Below are 22377 nucleotides of genomic sequence, written 5' to 3' on the forward strand. Positions count from 1 at the left end.
TATTTATCTTCATAAAATTCTTTATTGCTTGTTTTTAAAGAGAAAAGTGGGAAAGAAAACTTACTTATCTTGAATAGCTATTGACCACAATTATATGACTGAAACTTCTTAAATATTGATATTTCATCTTTTCCGACCACAATGCTATGAGACTAGATATCAATTACAGGAAAAAAACTGTCAAAAATACAAACACATGGAGGGTAAACAATACACTACTAAATAACCAAGAGATCACTGAAGAAATCAAAGAGGAAATCAAAAAATACCTAGAAACAAATGACAGTGAAAACACGACAACCAAAAACCTATGGGATGCAGCAAAAGCAGTTTTAAGAGGGAAGTTTATAACAATACAATTCTACCTCAAGAAAAAAGAAAAATCTCAAATAAACAACCTAACCTTACACCTAAAGCAATTAGAGAAAGAAGAACAAAAAAACCCCAAAGTTAGCAGAAGGAAAGAAATCATAAAGATCAGAACAGAAATAAATGAAAAATAAATAAAGAAAACGATAGCAAAGATCAATAAAACTAAAACCTGGTTCTTTGAGAAGATAAACAAAATTGCTAAACCATTAGCCAGACTCATCAAGAAAAAAAGGGAGGAGACTCAAATCAACAGAATTAGAAATGAAAAAGGGGAAGTAACAACTGACACTGAAGAAATACAAAGGATCATGAGAGATTACTACAAGCAACTATATACCAATAAAATGGACCACCTGGAAGAAATGGACAAATTCTTAGAAAACCACAACCTTCCAAGACTGAACCAGGAAGAAATAGAAAATATAAATAGACCAATCACAAGCACTGAAATTGAAACTGTGATTAAAAATCTTCGAATAAACAAAAGCCCAGGACCAGGTGGCTACACAGGCAAATTCTATCAAACATTTAGAGAAGAGCTAACACCTTCCTTCTCAAACTCTTCCAAAATATAGCAGAGGGAGAAACACTCCCAAACTCATTCTACGAGGCCACCATCACCCTGATACCAAAACCAGAGATGTCACAAAATAAGAAAACTATAGGTCAATATCACTGATGAACACAGATGTAAAAATCCTCAAAAAAAAATACTAGCAAACAGAATCCAACAGCACATTAAAAGGATCATACACCATGATCAAGTGGGATAAATCCCAGAGATTCAAGGATTCTTCAATACACACAAATCAATCAATGAGATTTACCATATAACAAGCTGAAGGATAAAAACCATACGATAATCTTGACAGATGCAGAAAAAGCTTTCGACAAAATTCAACACCCATTTATGATAAAAACCCTCCAGAAAGTAGGCGTAGAGGGAACCTACCTCAACATAATAAAGGCCATATATGGCAAACCCACAGACAACACTGTTCTCAATGGTGAAAAACTGAAACCATTTCCACTAAGATCAGGAACAAGACAAGGTTGTCCACTCTCACCACTATTAATTCAACATAGTTTTGGAAGTTTTAGCCACAGCAATCAGAGAAGAAGAAGAAATAAAAGGAATCCAAATCGGAAAAGAAGTAAAGCTGTCACTGTTTGCAGATGGCATGATACTATACATAGAGAATTCTAAAGATGCCACCAGAAAACTACTAGAGCTAATCAATGAATTTGGTAAAGTAGCAGGATACAAAATTAATGCACAGAAATCTCTTGCATCCCTATACACTAATGATGAAAAATCTGAAAGAGAAATTAAGGAAACACTCCCATTTACCACTGCAACAAAAAGAATAAAATACCCTAGGAATAAACCTACCTAAGGAGACAAAAGACCTGTATGCAGAAAACTATAAGACACTGATGAAAGAAATTAAAGATGATACAAACAGATGGAGAGAGAGACTATGTTCTTGGATTGGAAGAATCAATATTGTGAAAATGACTATACTACCCAAAGCAATCTACAGATTCAATGTAATCCCTATCAAACTTCCAATGGCATTTTTCACAGAACTAGAACAAAAAAATTGCACAATTTGTATGGAAACACAAAAGACCCCGAACAGCCAAAGCAATCTTGAGAAAAAAAGACGGAGCTGGAGGAATCAGGCTCCCCAACTTCAGACTATACTACAAAGCTACACTAATCAAGAAAGTATGGTACTGGCACAAAAACAGAAATATAGGGCTTCCCTGGTGGCGCAGTGGTTAGGAATCCGCCTGCCAATGCAGGGGACACAGGTTCGAGCCCTGGTCTGGGAAGATCCCACAAGCCGCGGAGCGGCTGGGCCCATGAGCCATAATTACTAAGCCTGCGCGTCTGGAGCCTGTGCTCCGCAACAAGAGAGGCCGCGATAGTGAGAGGCCTGCGCACGGTGATGAAGAGTGGCCCCCGCTTGCCACATCTAGAGAAAAAGCCCTCGTACAGAAACGAAGACGCAACAAAGCCATAAAGTAATTAATTAATTAATTAATTTTTAAAAAAAAAAAACAGAAATATAGATCAATGGAACAGGACAGAAAGCCCAGAGATAAACCGACACACATATGGTCACCTTATTTTGATAAAGGAAGCAAGAATATACAATGGAGAAAAGACAGACTCTTCAATAAGTGGTGCTGGGAAAACTTGACAGCTACATGTAAAAGAATGAAATTAAAACACTCCCTAACACCATACACAAAAATAAACTCAAAATGGATTAAAGACCTAAATGTAAGGCCAGACACTATAAAACTGTTAGAGGAAAACATAGCAGAACACTCTATGACATAAATCACAGTAAGATCCTTTTTGACCCACCTCCTAGAGAAATGGAAATAAAAACAAAAATAAGCAAATGGGGCCTAATGAAACTCAAAAGCTTTTGCACAGCAAAGGAAACCATAAACAAGACGAAAAGATTGCCAACAAACACATGAAAGGATGCTCAACATCACTAATCATTAGAGAAATGCAAATCAAAACTACAATGAGGTATCACCTCACACCAGTCAGAATGGCCATCATCAAAATATCTACAAACAATAAATGCTGGAGAGGGTGTGGAGAAAAGGGAACCCTCTTGCACTGTTGGTGGGAATGTAAATTGATACAGCCACTATGGAGAACAGTATGGAGTTTCCTTAATAAACTAAAAATAGGACTACCATATGACCCAGCAATCCCACTACTGGGCATATACCCTGAGAAAACCATAACTCAAAAAGAGTCATGGGGATTTCCCTGGTGGCGCAGTGGTTAAGAATCCGTCTCTCAATGCAGAGGATGTGGGTTCAATCCCTGGTCAGGGAACTACGTCCCACAGGCATGCCACAACTAAGAGTTCGCATGCCACAACAAAGGAGCACGTGTGCCACAACTAAAGGAGCTGGTGAGCTGCAACTAAGGAGCCTGCATGCCTCAACTAAGACCCGGCACAACCAGAAATGAAATAAAATAAAATAAAATAAAAAAGTCATGCACCCCAATGTTCATTGCAGCATTATTTACAATAGCCAGGACATGGAAGCAACCTAAGTGTCCAGTGACAGATGAATGGATAAAGAAGATGTGGCACATATATACAATGCAATATTACTCAGCCATAAAAAGAAATGAAATTGAGTTATTTGTAGTGATGTGGATGGACCTAGAATCTGTCATACGGAGTGAAGTAAGTCAGAGAAAAACAAATACCGTATGCTAACACATATATATGGAACCTAAAAAAAAAAAATGGTTCTGAAGAACCTAGGGGCAGGACAGGAATAAAGACGCAGACGTAGACAATGTACTTAAGGGCACAGGGAGGAGGAAGGGTAAGCTGGGACAAAGTGAGAGAGTGGCATGGACATACATACACTACCAAATGTAAAATCGATAGCTAGTGGGAAGCAGCTGCATAGCACAGGGAGATCAGCTCGGTGCTCTGTGACCACCTAGAGCGGTGGGATAGGGAGGTGGGAGGGAGACGCAAGAGGGAGGGGATATGGGGATATGTGTATGTGTATAGCTGATTCACTTTGTTATACAGCAGAAACTAACACAAGATTGTAAAGCAAGTATACTCCAATAAAGATGTTAAAAAAAATAAAGTTGATATAGATTCTCTCCTCTTGTTTCTAAAAAAAAAAACCCAAAAGATTGATACATATTATTATGTCAATAATAAGCTCAGAAAAGTAACTTTCCCTTTAAAATAGAATATTCCGTAGCATCCATAAATTAGTTTTAATTATATAAGCTTAGAACCTTACACACACTTTCAATGCCTCTTAAAAAAACCTAAGTCCGTTTGTATTTGTAGTATGGTAAAAAACTTCCAACTTTCTTTTTAAACCTTTTACATTCAGTTAAATCAATTTTAAAAAAAACATTATAGCAATGAAAATGAATAAAATACAGCTATATACAACTGCTATGAATCTCACAATGTTGAATAAAAGAAACCAGACACAGACACTGTGTTTACATTCATATAAAGTTCAGAACCTGACAAAAATAATCTATGCTGTTAGAAGCAGGTCAGGGACCTCCCTGGTGGTGCAGTGGTTAAGAATCCAGCTGCCAATGCAGGGGACACAGGTTCGATCCCTGGTCCGGGAAGATCCCACATGCCATGGAGCAACTAGGCCCGTGCGCCACAACTACTGAGCCTGCGCTCTAGAGCCCGCAAGCCACAACTACTGAGCCCGCGTGCCACAACTACTGAAGCCCATGCACCGAGAGCCCATGCTCCACAACAAGAGAAGACACCACAATGAGAAGCCTTCCCATTGCAACAAAGAGTAGCCCCCGCTCACTGTAACTAGAGGAAGCCCGCATGCAGCAACGAAGACCCAATGCAGCCACAAATAAATAAATAAAATAAAATTTTTAAAATGCATTTGAAATTAAGAGATCAGCAACTTAAACAAAAAAAGAAGTAGGTCAGTGGGAGCAAACTGGAAAGTAAGCTGAGGGTGGAGGGTGGTCTTCTACTGCTTGATATCCTATACTGGTGCTTGCAGTATGAGAAAACTTATTGCGATATTCACTTACAACTGTTTTGGGGTGGTTTGTTACACAGCAACACAGATAAACTTCATCTACACACAAATACAGTTCTTCCACTATAACAAAATTGAGGGCAGCCTTATAGCCACGTATTGCCAAGTTTCTAAACCTCATGTGTAAAATAGAGTTGCTGTGAGGATTAAACAAATTAAACCCTTACACTGTAGCTAGCATAGAGTCAGTGCTGAAAAAATGTTAGCTTTTGGGGGCGGGGGGTGTTCCTTTAGTGCTTTCTAAATATACCACATTTGTTTTCTCTTCTATACCTTTGCCTCACCTTCAATCACCTAGCTCCTTCGAACTCACCAAATCCCAACCATTCTGAAGAACAAGTTTAAACCCTTCCTCTCTGACCAAGTATTTTGATTACTCTTACCTCTGAGTTTCCCTTTTCTAAGATCAACTGTATTTACTGACTATATACACAAAAAACAGCAATGTAATTTATTATTATAAATGTATATATACATTTAAGTTTTATTTACCTTAAAAGAATGGTATTTAACTTCCCCCATGTGTTCCACAGTGCATAAGAGAGATGAAATAACCTAACTAGAATTTACAAACTTTAATTTGTCACACAGATGAATAACAATATGAGTATTCTAGTTGGATACCCCCAGGATCTTCTAAATATTCCTAATACTTAAGTGATCAATGATAACTAATCCATCACTTCAAACACCTACTTCAATGCCCCAGCTAAGAGTTAGGCAAGCAGCATGAAAAAAGGAGGGAAAGTTTCACATTTTAAAGCTGAAGCTCAATAAGAACACGCACCTATGCTATAATAACCAAAGGCTAGGACTTCCCTGGCGGTCCAGTGGTTAAGACTCCGTGTTTCCACTGCAGGGGGTATGGGTTCAATCCCTGGTTGGGGAACTAAAATCCCACATGCTTCACAGTGCGGGCAAAAAATAAATTGAAAAAAAAAAAAAAAAAAGGTTAATTGTTCCACCTCAGTCTGCTCCTGGGATGAAATGGGATGCTGAAGGTAAGAGAGAGAGGGGTGCCACTTTAGAGAAAAGAGCCTCTCAGCACTGGCAGGGTACTGGTGGAAGAATGGTAAAATTAAACACAACAGTAATAGCAGACCCTATTGAGCACTCCCTGCAAGCTGGGCTCCCTGCTAAGCATGCACATGCACTTGTCATTTAAGACTCAAAACAACTTGTGAAGTAGGTGCTGCTATTAACCGATTTTACAGATTAGGAAGCTGAGGAACAGAGAAGTTAGGTGGCTTTCCCAAGGTCACACAGCTAGAGCAGAGATTCGACCCAGGTCACCTGAGCTCTAGTTCCAGTGAAGCCTATGGCCACCATCCTCTATTTCCCCTCTGGCATGAATTCATGTATTTATAAACAATGAATTTAAGGACCACGGAGAAGCTTAAACAAAGCTATACTTAAATTTGAAAGAATAAAGGAATTCAGACGAGCTCTCAATAGAGTACCTCTTCCACAACATTATATGAAAATTCCTTTATGCCAAAGAACAAATTGCAATCATTAATTAAAAATAAAATCATGTAAATATTTTAAGGGGCCAAATAATTTCTATTTTACCATATATTGGAAACCAAAAAGCTAAATGACTAATTCTAACCATGTAACTTATTTTTCTGTTGATTTATTTTCAGTTATGAAGTACAAGGTAAGAGAGGAGAATGACACTTTTTTGAATGTCATAAATTAGTTGGAAAATTAGTTACAAATTTAGACTTGCTGCTTTTTAAATAAACATCTCATTATTTAATATGCTTTCACATACCTAATGTTTCAATACTTTCAGCAGTTAGCACACAGATACAGAACAAATTCCTGCCAGGTCAACCAATAGATTTTTTTCAGTTTGGGCTAATTCAAGTTCAACTGTGATTCAATTACTATAGTCCAGGCCAATAATACTGAGCATTTTCTTGTAAGAAAATAACACAATTTAAATGTGTCAAAAACTTCTTTACAGTGCATTTAACACATCAGCTGGGGGTTTAGTCTGCCAGTTTGCATTACACATGTGAATGATGTTATTGCATTTACACAAGTAGCAATGCTGAGTTTCAAGTAACTACAGAGTCAAACTCAGGCAAGACCTGAATCATGATGATTTTGGAGACTACGTATTGTGTTTATTTGCAAGACAAGATCATGTATGCAGGCAAAACTACACAGTTGGAAATATGAGTGTAAATGTAAGAGTAATATAAACCAATCCTAATTAAAAATAAAATCCTCTGGAAATTGCTGTTCTTTTTGATGGCCAAGCTTTTTCTCTTATGAGATGTCTTCATGATCCTCCTCATTCTCTCTTAATGGTAAATTATCAAAATATCTGAAGGTTGGAAGACATCTATCTAGTCTCAAAAGATCTGCAATTCTTTTTATCTGCCCTAGTCCCAATGACTCTGAGATATCAGTGAGCTTACATAATACAAGACACTTGAGGAGGAAACAGAAGGAATCAATCAAAAAAGGAAATGATGCTTTCAGTACCTAAACTGAAGTAATTTACAGCATTTGGGTCAAAACTGGCTTAAAACTTAATGGCACTAAAGTGAAAAAAAAGAAGGGAGCTGGAGACAGATTGCATTGGACAATTTTTTAAACAGCAGAAAACTTATTGCAAAAAAACAGCTTCTTTCCTAGATTATAATCAAGTAAAGTTTTGCACAAAGGTCCCATGAAAAACATACAAAATATTATTTTTTAAAATTCCAGTGATAACAAAAAGCATGCATTAAATGACAATATAGTGAAGGCATTTCTATGACATAGAAATGCTATGGCATATACAGTTATCTTTTTGATGGTCAAGGGATCAACTCAGGGATTAAAAATACATATTCTCTTCCTTAAATATCTCAAATACTATATATGTCTTCCAAATATTCAAGGTGTATGACAGAGCTTTAGACAAATGTATTCCAAATGCAAACATTCAAACTGCCATCCAAGAACCCATAGTAAAGATGTGCTATTGCTTGTTATATGGGCACTACTGGCTTCAAACACCAGAAAGACAGCAAATCTGATACACGCAAACCTAGGAGATACTGCAGGTTCAGTTCCAGACCACCACAATAAAGTTACTATCACAATAAAATGAGCCACACAAATTTTTTGGTTTCCTAGGGCACATAAAATTTATGTTTACACTATACTGTAGTCTATTAAGTGTGCAATAGCATTGTCTTAAAAAAAACTGTACATACCTTAATTAAAAAATACTTTATTGCCAAAAGATGCTAACCATTATCTGACAACTCAGTCTGTGAAACACAATAAAGTGAAAGTGCAATAAAACAAGGTATGCCTGTACTGGGGTAGGTTTTATTTTGCTTCTGTAGAAGGCCAACTCACTGAGCCATGTACAGAGAGGAAGGCTTGACTGCCTACAGTAGAAATAGATTCTTTAGAATTCTGAAATCTTCTCAAACTGTAATACCCAAAATTTGTTGAAATCTCAATATGTTGGCTTTCTCATTTTTCTGTAAAGTCCTTTTTTTGACAGTATATTTTTATTTAATTTTCTACTGAGGTAGAGTTGATTTACAATATTATATAAATTTCAGGTGTACAACAGTGATTCACAATTTTTAAAGGTTAGGTTCCATTTATAGTTATTATAAAATATTGGCTATATTCCCTGTACTATACAGTATATCCTTGTAGCTTATTTATTTTATACACAGTAGTATGTTCCTCTTAATCCCTTACCCCTATCTTGTCCCTCCCCACTTCCCTCTCCCCACTGGTAACCACTAGTTTGTTCTCTATAGCTGAGTCTGTTTCTTTTTTGTTATATTCACTAGTTTGTTTCATTTTTTAGATTCCACATATAAGTAATATCATACAGTATTTGTCTTTCTCTGTCTGATTTATTTCACTTAGCATAATGCCCTCCAAGTTCATCCATGTTGCCGTAAATGGCAAAATTTCATTCTTTTTTATGTATGAGTAGTATTCCATTGTATATATGTACCATGTCTTCTTTCTCCATTCATCTGTCGTTGGCCATTTACGTTGCTTCTATATCTTGGCTACTGTAAATAATGCTGCTATGAACATTGGGGTGCATGTATCTTTTTGAATCGGTGTTTTTTTCTTCAAATATATACTCAGGAGTGGGACTGCTGGATCATATGGCAGATCTATTTTGAGGAAACTCCATTCTGTACAGCCCTTTTTAAAGGAAGCATAAAATGGCATTCATTTCAGTCTGACAACAAGGTATATTCCTAAAAAGTTAAATAGCTTAATTCTTTGAATAAGAGTAATACTAACCATTTTAAACTGGTCACACTAAAGACCTTCATTTTTATGAAAACATATGCCAAGGAGCTCCTTTTCTCAATTGCTAACCAAAAAAAGGGGGAGAGGATAACACATCAGAAGTGATTTTCTGTTACTATGGTGTTTTCTGGTTTTGTCCTTCTTCAACACCAAGTAGATCTAAGATTACCTCCACATCAGTTAACTGTTTCAACTTATTCAGGTTAAGAAACAAGTTCTACAAGACCACACTTAAAGTGACACACATTACGAAAAAATGTACCCAGGCAATATCAACTACTACAAATATGAACAAGAGGCAAGAAATTTAATTATATATCCACTTAAATCCACTGATTTCTCAATAACTGTGTACCCATTACAATGCTATTATGTAAAAGATCAAATCTGGCTTATATATATGGAGCTTACGAGATATAAAAAACAGCTTTTTAAAAGAGGAAACACAATTAGACAGTATAATCATATGATCACCTTAGCATAAAACAAGAAAACATGACAATTCTTCATGCCTGGAGAACTGAGCTTGGAAAGCAAAAACTTCTGATAATTACAGATCTAATTTGAAGTTTTTTTTTACTGGTATTAAAGCTCTAACATTAATATATAATAGTATATCACATGTTAACATATATGAGCAATTCTCAGAAGTCAGATTAATATGATAAAACAAGAACAAGAGTTTTAATTAAGATGCTCCATTAGCCTATAAATATAACCGGATTAGTTACTTAAGCACAAATTATCTCTGTATACCCAGTATCAGATCAATTTCAGGGAGACAGTAACACTGAAGATTTTAATAGTCACCAGTTTATTTCAAAATAGAAAAATGAACCAGGCATATCTTGATGATGATCTTCTGGAGTTAGCACATTCCATCAAGATCATTCAATTGTTGACTAAGTTACTGTGAAACAAAAATAAATAGGGAAGGCTTAGAAACAGTGCTTAAATACTGTTGAAATAGTGACCTCACTTTGTCAATGACAAAGGGCCCTTATAAAGAAAGTCTTATGGTTACATATTCCATATAATAAGAATAGCTAACATTATTAGGCACTTACTAAGCCAGGCCCTGTTCTAGCACATTAATTCATTTACAACAAACCTAGGAGAAAAGTTCTACTATTTTGCTCCATTTCAGGATGAGACAACTGAAGCACAGAAAAGGCCAAAAAAAACAAAAACAAAACTTTTCCAAGCTTCCTAAATATTCTAACTCCAGAGTCCATACTCTTAACCATAATACTACACTGCATTTATATAAAGTATTAAGCCTTAAGCTGAAGAGACTTAAAGAAACAAACATTTGTCAAGATAAGGGAAACAAAGGCATCAGGTACCAGAGTTATCACATTAAGAAAGTTGGCTCTATTTCAATTGATGAAGTAGTAGTTGAGTTTGCCTTGGAACTCTCACCTCTGTATTCCAATCTACTTTCCCCAGTTAGTGGCATTCCCCCTCCTTGATAGGCATCAAGTGTCTTTAGCATCACTTTAAATAGCAAAAGACTGGATCTCAATCACAAATAACATACCTTAATAGACAGATGACCAAATACAGTTTAGAGACTTCTGGAAGTATTCCTATTTTATCACAAGAATAGGTTCCTTAAGCTCAGAGAAAAATGTTCTAAAAGTAAAATTTAAGATACTACCTAGGAAACTGAACAAATATTTTGGAAGAAAACAGGGTCATCCTGATCTCTGTAGACAAATGGAACGATATGGTAATGCAGCATAGTAAGATATTACAGATTTTAGGTGGGTAGGTATATGTAAAATCAGAGTAATTCTTACAAGTCATATAAATATCATGTCTCAGCTCTAAACCCTCCAAAGGCTTCCCATATCAAAATAAAATTCTTACCATTTCCTACATGGGCCTACATGAACTTGCTCCCCACTTCCTCATCTCCAACTACACTGGCCACCTTTAGCTGCTTCAAATGTGTGTACATGGGACAACCTCAGAGATCTAACCCCACCTATGCATTAAGGCCATCCTGGCTTCCTAGCAACAGTATGTTAATAGCTTGTTTTGAGGACTCAGAGATTCAAACAGCAACTACCTCAGAAACCATTTGCCACAGAGCTAGCATCTTACATTGATCATCAGGCACTAATATTCATGAAATCACCCAGCTCCTCCAGGAGAGAATGTGAGAAAAGTACATACAACAAATGAAAGAAATAGTATGGTGAAAAAAACATCAAGTATCTGTATTAAAAATATAATGTCTTCAATCAAAAAAATGGGCAGAAGATCTAAATAAACATTTCTCCAAAGAAGACATACAGATGGCCAACACGCACATGAAGATTCTTAATATCGCTAATTATTAGAGAAATGCAAATCAAAACTACAAAGAGGTATCACCTCACAGCAGTGAGAATGGCCATGATCAAAAAGTCTACAAATAATAAATGCTGGAGAGGGTGTGGAGAAAAAGGAACCCTCCTACACAGTTGGTAGGAATGTAAATTGGTACAGCCACTATGGAGAACAGTATGAAGGTTCCTTAAAAAATTAAAAATGGAGTTACCATATGATCCTGCAATCCCACTCCTGGGCACATATCTGGAGAAAACTATAATTCGAAAAGACACATGTACCGCAATGTTCAGTGCAGCACGGTTTACAATAGCCAAGACATGGAAGCAACCTAGATGTCCATCAACAGATGAATGGATAAAGAAGATGTGATACACACACACACACACACACACACACACACACACACACACACACACATACACACACACACAGAATATTACTCAGCCACAAACAAGAATGAAATAATGCCATTTGCAGCAACATGGATGGACCTAGAGATTATCATACTAAGTGAAGTAAGCCAGTCAGAGAAAGACAAACATCATATGATACCGTTTATATGTGGAATCTAAAAAAAAACCCAAAAAGATACAAATGATCTTATTTGCAAAACAGAAAGAGACTCACAGACATAGAAAACAAACTTATGGTTACCAAAGGGGAAAGCGGGCGGGGGAGGAATAAACTGGGAGATTGGGATTAACATATACACACTACTATATATAAAATAGATAGTCAACAAGAACCTACTGTATAGCACAAGGAACTATATTCAATATTCTGTAATAACCTATATGGGAAAACAATCGGAAAAAGAATATATATATACATATAACTGAGTCACTGTGCTGTACACCTGAAACTAACATGATATTGTAAATCAACTATATTTCAATAAAATATATATATAATGTCTTACACATTACATAATTCACTTCACCAGCTCTGCCAGTAAAAGTAAAAAAATATTTCTTCCTACAATTTAAAAGGCACCAATGAAAAGAACTTAAGTTTGAGCAATGTCAGTCATGTAACTTTGCTTTTGTCATGATGAAGCTCAGATTCAAATCTGTAACCCACAACCAACAACCATCCAGCTTCTTTGGCATTCATTTCTATATAATACTCATGCTCTACCTATCTGTCTGTTTGTTGGTACTTTTTTAATCCCTATCCTTATTTCCCCTTTGCTTTGATTTCTTTATCTGGTTTTATTTTTTTATTGAAGTAACACTGATTTATAACATTATATAAGCTTCATTTGTACAACATTATGTTTCTACTTCTGTATACCCTATAGCATGCTCGCCACCAAAAATCTGGTTTCCATCTGTCACCATACAGTTGATCCCCTTTACCCATTTTGCCCTCCCCCTCTGGTAACCACTACTGTGTTCTCTGTAACTATATTTGGTTTTGTTTAGTTTGGTTGTTCTTTTATTTTGTTTATTAGTTTTTATATTCCACTTATGAATGAAATCACACAATATTCATCTTTGTCTGTGATACCCTCAAGGTCCATCAATGTTGTCACAAATGGCAAGATTTCACCTTTTCAAGGCTGAGTAGTATTCCAGTGTGTGTGTGTGTGTGTGTGTGTGTGTGTGTGTGTGTGTGTGTGTGTGTGTGTGTGTGTGTGTGTGTGTGTGTGTGTGTCTATACACCACATCTTCTTTATCTATTCATCCACTGATGGGTGCTTAGGTGGTTTTCATAGCTTGGCTATTGTAAATAGTGCTGCAATGAACACAGGGGTGCATATATCTTTTCAAAGTGTTTTTGCATTCTTTGGATAAATACCCAGAAGTGGGACAGCGGGATCACATGGTAGTTCTATACTTAGCTTTTCTGAGGAATGTCCAATACTGCCTTCCATAGTGGCTGTACAAATTTACACTCCCACCAACAGTGTATAAGGGTTCCCTTTTCTCCACATCCTTGCCAACACTTGTTATTGCTTGTTTTTTTTTATCTATCTTTATTTTTGGCTGTGTTGGGTCTTCATTGCTGCATGTGGGCTTTCTCTAGTTGCGGCGAGCAGGGGCTACTCTTCGTTGCAGTGCACAGGCTTCTCATTGCAGTGGCTTCTCTTGTGGAGCTCGGGCTCTAGGCGCACAGGCTTCAGTAGTTGTGGCACGTGGGCTTTAGCAGTTGTGGCTCATGGGCTCTAGAGCGCAGGCTCAGAAGTTGTGGTGCACGGGCTTAGTTGCTCCATGGCATGTGGGATCTTCCCAGACCAGGGCTCGAACCCGTGTCCCCTGCATTGGCAGGCAGATTCTTAACCACTGAGCCACCAGGGAAGTCCCACTTGTTTTTTTGATAATAACCATTCTGGCAGGTGTGAGGTGATATTTCATAGTGGTTTTGACTTGCAGTTCCCTAATAATCAGCAATGTTGAACATCTTTTCCTGTGCCTGTTGGCCATCTGTATGTCTTCTTTGGAAAAATGTCTATTCAACTCCTCTGCCCATTTTTTAATCATGTTGTTGTTGTTGAGTTGTATGAGTTCTTTATATATGTTAGATATTAACCCCTTATCAGATACAGCATTTGCAAATATCTTCTCCCATTCCGTAGGTTGTCTTTTCATCTTACTGATGATTTCCTTTGCTGTGCAGCAGCTTTTTAGTTTGATGTAACGCCATTTGTTCATTTTTGCTTTTGTTTCCCTTGCCTGAGAAGACAGATCTAAAAAGATATTGCTAAGGCCATCTTTACCTAATTTTATCATCTATTATTATTTCAAGTATTTTTGTAAACCACTTTGAATCCTTCTTTGAATGAAGTTTAGCACAGATTAACTCTACAGATTACTATTAAATTTCTGTTTCTGCTTAAGATACAGAAAACTACAAAAACATGGCACCCTCTCTAAAAGAAGACAAGACCAGATTACCTGAAACACCACAACCTTTCTTGAGCCCATCAGACTGCTGAAGTTGCAAGGCAACCAAATAACCTGAATTCCAAAGAGGAACAAGACCCTCCAATAAAGAACATATACGGTAGATGAGAAGAGAAAGGGGTAATCATAATACAGTGAATAAAAAGATCTGCTAAATACTTACTGAATTCCTAAAAGGTATAGGCTAGCATGCCAATTTCCCAACTGGGTGCCCTATCCACAACAGGAGTCTGCACTCACTTGCAAGCTCTTCTCCACTGGCCTCCAAAGGGTGCTCATGAAAAAGATTGGTTTCATGGCAGAAGACCAGAGAGAGTCCCACTCAATGGCACAGGAATTCAGGAGGTGACCAGTCACTGCTGGGAACAGGAACATAGCCGCACTTGATTCCCCATATCCTTTTCTCCTATGAAGCAAAGGTGTTAGGCCACTGGAGTAGGGGCAGTAAATCCTTTCTGTCCTAGGACACTGGCAAACATCTGTTGTTGCTGAGATAAAGAGATAAGCAAATCCCTCTCTCCCTGTGGGGAGGGGTAAGTAACCATCTTGTGCCTAGGATCCCACACAAATACACCATCCAGGAGCCTCCTAATGCTGGGAGAGGGGCAGGAAACCCTATCCAAGAATAAGTACAAACACAAGGCAAACACTGGCTGCCACAAGGAGGAGAGGGAACAATGACAAAGTCCTATTTATAAGGCCCAGATGAACAGGGTCTGCAAAAGACTGAAGCTGAACTGAGATAACTGCCTCCAACATAATCATAACACCAAGGAGCAAGCAACAGCATTCTACCACCAGGGGTAACAGTAGCCACCACTACAAGACTATGAAGACCGCGGTGCACTGAAAGTAATGATAACGACAATGAAACTCCAAACTAGTTCAATTCATGACTAGTTTGGCTTAACACCACACACTGACAGCCCAACAGAAGTGGGGTGTACCCATTTCCAAACATAAATACAATTTACCTCAGTCTCAACTGTTGTTCTGTACACCATGCCCAACACCTAAGCAAAAATTATGAGACACACAAATAAATAAAACAGCCTATGGTCAAGAAAAAAAGCAACCAATACAAGTAGACTTAGGGATGATCCAGATGCTAGAACTATCAGAGAAGGATATTTTTTTAAATTGTGATTAATATGTTAAAGGACTTAGTGAAAAAGGTGGACAACATACATGAACAGATTAGATAATATCAGCAAAGAGATGAAAATTTTTCTATACGTTAAATGTAAATGCTAGAAATAAAAAATACAATGTCAGAGATAAAGAATTCCTTCTACAGATTCAGCAGCAGACTGGACTCAGCTGATGAAAGAATCAATAAACTTGGAAAATAGATGAAGACATCAATAGAAATTATCAAAACTGAAACACAGGGAGAAAAAAAGAAAAACAGAAGGTCCAATGTTGAGGGACTATCAAATGGTCTAACATACACGTAAATGAGGTCTCAGAAGGAAAAAGGAGACTACGGCAGAAGAAATACTTGAAAAGATAAATACATGTAAATGAGGTCTCAGAAGGAAAAAGGAGACTAAGGCAGAAGAAATACTTTAAAAGATAAAGGCCAAGAATTTTCCAGAAATAATAAAAGATACCAAACAGATTCAAGAAGCTTAAAGAAATCCCAAGCAGGATAAAATAAAACAATAACACATACCTGCCTAGCTGCATCAAACAGCTTGAAGGCAACCAGAGGGGGTAAAAAATACTACATACATAATCAAGAACAAAGATAAGAATTACCGTAGATCTTATCAGAAACTATGCAAGCCAGAAGACAATGTTTTTCACTACTTCAATGCTGTAAAAGAAAAAATTTGTCAACCCAGAATGCTATATGCAGGAAAATTATTTTTCATCGTGAAGGCAAAGATCACTATCAACCTAAACAATGTTCTCCATGCCAAACTGAAGATAAATACTGCTAGATACTTTTACTTGAAATGCAATAAACATGGTAAAAAGTGTCTTTGCCCTTGAAATGATGTTAAAAAATTGAGAGGTTATTTTCCATAATACTCAGCTATTTTCCTTAACATTCAAATGAAAGTTTATCATCTCCTAAACACGCCTCTAAAAGCCCTTCCTGGGCTTCCCTGGTGGCGCAGTGGTTAAGTATCAGCCTGCCAATGCAGGAGACATAGGTTCAAGCCCTGGTCCAGGAAGATCCCACATGCCGCAGAGCAACTAAGCCCATGTGCCACAACTACTGAGCCCGCGTGCCACAACTACTGAAGCCCGTGTGCCTAGAGCCCATGCTCCGCAACAAGAGAAGCCACAGCAATAACTCCATGCACCACAACGAAGAGTAGCCCCCACTCGCCACAACTAGAGAAAAGCCGACATGCAGCAACGAAGACACAATGCAGCCAAAAATTTAATTAATTAATTAATTAATTAATTAAAAGCCCTTCCTGTTAACCCTGATACCTCTCATCCAGTCTATGGTTTAGAATACTATGGAGGAACTGAAACAATTAAAAGAGAATGAAACAAACCTAGGGAAAAATGCTGAATGAAAAAAAAAAGGTTCTCTCTGAATAGTAGAATTATGTTTGATTTTTTTTTCTTCACAACATCTAAAGCTTCATATTTTCCATTATGAACAGTTATTATTTTTGTTTCAGATGGAAAAAAAATCCTATTACACAAAAATGACAATGTACCATAGTTAAATAATACTGCACTTTAGAGACAGGGCTGAAGTCAAGTACAAACCCTTTCTTTCTTCATAGTTGGTGCCTATACCATACCGGTATGGAGTATCACTGCTAGTTACAGGAAAGTGAATTCAGAGCAATCAAGTAAACACAGTCCTACCTTCTACCATAGCCCTACCTTTCAGAGTAATAAAAATCAAAAAGGAGCAGCTTATAGCTTACATATTCCACTCATCACCATCTTCTCCAACAATTAAAAAAGAGGGTAATAACAAACTAGGTTTCCAGGCAGCTCTTTAAACCCAAAGGCCATAAGTACTAAGGTTTGAAAAATATCTGATATGCTGATAATAAAGCACCCAGGATGGTTTAAGGGGCTTTATATACTCTAGTCCTCCCCATTATCCAAATAACGTAAGTACTCCTACTGCCATTTATGGATAAGGAAGTACAGATATCAGAATTTAGATCCTTAAAGATCACTGTCGGGACTTTCCTGGCGGTCCAGTGGTTAAGACTCCACACTCCCAATGCAGGGGGCACAGGTTCAACCCCTGGTGGCGGAATTAGATCCCACATGCCGCGCGCCAAAATGAAAAAAAAAAAAAAAAAAGAGATCGCTATCATCATATGCCTTTTCCCTAGTCCTTAAATTGTATTCCTAGATTTCCACTGTGTATTTTAATGTCACTTGCTTCTTCAATGCTTATGCCTATTAACAGTGAACAGACCATATTTAATAAAAACCTCACGTAAGAATTATACTTCACTGTGCAAAATAATTTGAAATGGTCTTGTCCCTACCCTTTAGGGGACAAAAATCTTTTGCTTTTTGGCCGCTCCCCACAGCATGCAGGATCTTACTTCCCTGACCAGGGATCAAACCCGTGCAGCCTGCAGTGGAAGCTTGGAGTTCTAACCACTGGACCAGCAGGGAAGTCCCCCAAAATCTTAATTGCTCAAAATGTTGGCTAATAATACTTAGATTAGCTCTTTCAAACAAAACCTTGCAACTTCTCAGTCAAAATGACTTAATAACTCTATACAGAAATACAAAGTTGGAAGTAAGTTCAGAAAATCCTCACAGGATGAAAAATTACACACAAAACAATTTAGATTTAATAATTCTGATTTCTTCCACAACTGAATTAAAACTAAAAAGATTTAGAAAACTCAAATATAAGTAGGTAGTAAATATAAAAGAAATACACTGCACTAATAAATCCCAAATTCAGGATAACAGTTACCTCTAATGAAAGAATCAAGTGATAAAGGAGGGGTACATGCTGAGGTCTTTAAATATACTGATAATGTTTTGTTTGTGAAGCTGGTTGATGGATACTTGGGTTTGCTATACTACAGTGCACTTCTGTATAGTATCTGCAGTATTTCAAAATACATCTTTTAAGTTTTCAAACCAGATGTCACTCTTTATCTCCCTGAACACAAACGTAAATAATCATTACCATACTATTACTGCAGTTTCTAGAAGAAGAACTATATCCCACCACATACACTAAACTTACACACTAACTCCAACCACGACAAGTAAATGCCTTTTGTGACAAAAGACAGTATAACCCATTTTCATCATTTTTACAGTGAGGTCAATCCCACCTACCTATCCACAGTAGTATTATGAAAACGAAGTGGGACAAAAAATGAACAGTCCACATGTTCATCAAATGTTAGTTATTATTAGTGGCAACTGCTAAAGTACAAAAATGCAAAAAATATGACATTGTATGTCAGTATTTACAAACTGTAGGTCTTCACATGTGTACTTATTCCTGACAGTGTATACATTTCCTTCCACTCCTAATTTGTGGAATAACCTTGGGAATGGATACATGTATAACTAACATAGGTGAAAAACATGTCTAGCTCCCAGAAATGCAATAAATCATGCCAAAAATCTTCAGAGGCAGTGTTTAAAGCTTCCTGTTCTCAGTATAGACTTCCAGTAAACATTATTTATTAGTGTCTACTTTGTGCCTAGCACTAACGGACCCGAGAGAAATAGAAACAAAAAACATGATTCCTGCCTTAAGCATTTAGTTCAGTAAAGAAAATAAATAATAAGTTTATCTATAGCTGGTAGTAGAGCAACTAACCCAGCTGGAAAGAGGTGTGAAGTATCACCCTATTGATTGGTACTCTCTGCCATATAGCTCCTCCTCTTTATCCCTTCCCTTGCCCCCAGTTCTGCTAGTCCCGGTCTTCTCTGAAAGCAGACAGGAAAGCAGTATTTAACCTTTCTATATACTACAGAACTGCATTATTCACTAGGTAACCTCTAAGCCACATGGGGCTATAGAGCACTTGAAATACAGCTACCACAAGGTGGATGTGCTATAAGTGTAAAATATACACTGGAGTGCAAAGACTTAGGTACAAAGAAAGAATGTAAAATACAGTATCTCACTAATAATTTTTATAATGATCACATCTTGAAATGATAATATTTTGGATACACTGGGTAAGTATGTTATTAAAATTGATTTTACCTGTTTTCACTTTGTAACATGGTTACTAGAAAATCTAAAATTACACAGCTGGTTTACATATTTCCACCCAACAAATAATCCATAAAAAAAATTAAAACTGAATACATAATGCACTTCAAAAGTATTCAGTAAGGATTAGCTAAATCTGAAGCTTAGATTGAAATTTCAAAAATATTAGCTAAAGTAACCTATAACCATATCTAAATTCAATCTTTTTAAAAATCAAACATGAAGAAAGAAAGGATCTATGTTGTCAGAATTCTAATTACCTAGGGCATGTGTTTATGGTCTGACAATGACACTCATTAACCCAACAAACTGAAACCACAAACGTTACTTTTCTAGGTTAATTAATATTCAGTAAAATTGTTCCTCCTCCTATTACACTGAATTACACTAGAAATAGCCCAGTATACCACAGATCATCAAAACCATACCACAGCATCAAAACCCAAGCTCTTTTTATAATTACAGAGAAGTAAACTTCAAAACATCCTAAAAACAAGGCATTTACTTATGAGCGCTCAATTCATTTAAATTACGTGTAAGTGCATTCTTACAGAATCTGACCTCTGGGGCTAAAAGTCAAAGCTCTTGCTCTTTAGTATCTAGAGAGGCCATGAAAATTAATTCATTAGGTACGTGACTCACACTGACCTGAGTTCCTCAAGAGTCACCCGAAGGACCAGCGTAAGAGCAAAGAGAGAATTCCAAAGGCCCTCCTTTCCCAAGCCAAGGAGACTTACGTGGCTGAGAAGGTTCTAAATAGATCAAACCAAAGAGACTATAAATGGACCCAGAGAGACTACAAATGACATCCAGGGGCCCTAAGACATGACTAGGCATTCCCTCATCTCTAGAAGAACTTAAATAAAGATCAGTACTAAAGAAGCTAAAGAACTATTACTCTTCCACTCAATATTCATATGTAAAAGTCCCAAAGCCCAGGAAATTTGACCCCAAGGATGTCCATAATATATATTCCAGGAATCACAGAACCAAGACAGCCTCCTTGCCAGTACTTTATAACACAAACAAAATGTTATTTGAGAGCAAGACGTGGCCTTTGAAAAACTGCCTAAACTGCACCCACTTAAGAGTAACCACTTTGAGCGCTCACTTCGGCAGCACATATACTAAAATTGGAACAACGCAGAGAAGATTAGCATGGCCCTGGCGCAAGGATTACACACAAATTCGTGAAGCGTTCCATATTTTTTGATTCACTTTGTTATACAGCAGAAACTAACACAACATTGTAAAGCAATTACACTCCAATAAAGATGTTAAAAGTAAATAAACAAAAAATAAAAGAGAAAAAAAATAAAAAATAAAAAAATAAAGGTAACCACTTTGGACCTCCCTGGCGTTCCAGTGGTTAAGAATCCGCCTGCCAATGCAGGGGACATGGGTTCGAGCCCTGGTCTGGGAAGATCCCACATGCCACGGAGCAACTAAGCCCGTGCACCACAACTACTGAGCCTGTGCTCTAGAGCCCACAAGCCACAACTACTGAAGCCTGCATGCCTAGAGCCCGTGCTCCGCAATGAGAGAAGCCACCACAATGAGAAGCCCGTGCACCTCAATGAATAAGAGCACCCCCAAAGTGACCCACCCTCAGCCTGGATTAGGTAAGAACCAGTATCTATGGTCCTAGAGAACCCTGTGCCTTTCTTTAATACAGCAACTATCACACATATCACACTTATCTCTTTAATCATCTCTCCCTCACCACATTGCAGGACCCTAATATCTCTGGCACCTAACACAATGCTGGGCGTATCTCTGAGTGCTCAAAAAAAATCTGCTGGTTGAATGGATAATATGGAGCTATGCTGTCCAATGTGGCAGCCTCTAGCCACATGTAGCTATTTAAATATAAACTTAATTAAAATTAAATGAAATTTTAAAATTTAGTTCCTCAGTCACACTTGCCACCTTTCAAGTGCTCGTTGCTACCTATGGTTAGTGGCTGCCATATTGGACAGTGTAGACACAGAATGTTTTCAACATCACAGAAAGTTCTATTGGACACTGCCTGGAGTGTCCTTTGATTCTGGAGGCATTTCCTAACAGGATTATTATTCTAAGAGAGAAAAGGTAGAAAGAAAAATGTTTTAAATGTGCATCAAATTCCAATAGTAAACAATACAACCAAAGGAAAGGAGTTCTTCTGCAAGACTGTCTCTAATATCAACTATGTTTCAAACTTTTCTGATAATTCTTTATTGCTAAAGTTTCATTATCAACTAACCCCCTTCTCCCACATATTTCACTGTTGTGCCTAAAAGAAAGCCCTTAGTAACAAAAAGGGCTGCTGCCCATACTCTAGGAAGGTGAAAAAAAGAATATATGAGATTATTTTTACCCTAATCATAGGCTAATAAAAAGGTCAAAAAGGATTTTGGAATTAGTTTAGTCTAGTTAACCAATTTTACAGAGAAAGAGACTGAGCACACAGAAGTAAAATAACCTACAGAAAAGAAGAGATGTTAGAAGCAGACCAAACAGGTAAGGGAAAACAAAAAGCAGCGTGCACAGAAAGCCAGAAACTTCTAGTTTTTTTACAGAATTATGGCATATTATCCAAAATATCAAAATAGTCTATACTTAAAAGGGAATGATAAGTAATAGTAAAAGGTCAAGAAACTCTCAACCAAAGTTCTG

General features: G+C 37.2%; 1 protein-coding gene and 1 non-coding gene across 4 annotated transcripts in view; one reads left to right on the forward strand and one right to left on the reverse strand.

Moving 5' to 3' along the window:
* EIF4G3 (eukaryotic translation initiation factor 4 gamma 3) overlaps nucleotides 1-22377 on the reverse strand; it is a 399095-nt gene that overhangs the window by 341767 nt on the left and 34951 nt on the right. The gene's annotated exons all lie outside the window — the stretch shown is intronic.
* LOC132354537 (U6 spliceosomal RNA) lies at nucleotides 20823-20929 on the forward strand. Its single transcript, XR_009499334.1, has one exon. It is a non-coding gene; the product is annotated as a U6 spliceosomal RNA (small nuclear RNA).

Source organism: Balaenoptera ricei, chromosome 1, assembly GCF_028023285.1.
Source record: "Balaenoptera ricei isolate mBalRic1 chromosome 1, mBalRic1.hap2, whole genome shotgun sequence".
NCBI classification, from domain to species: domain Eukaryota; kingdom Metazoa; phylum Chordata; class Mammalia; order Artiodactyla; family Balaenopteridae; genus Balaenoptera; species Balaenoptera ricei.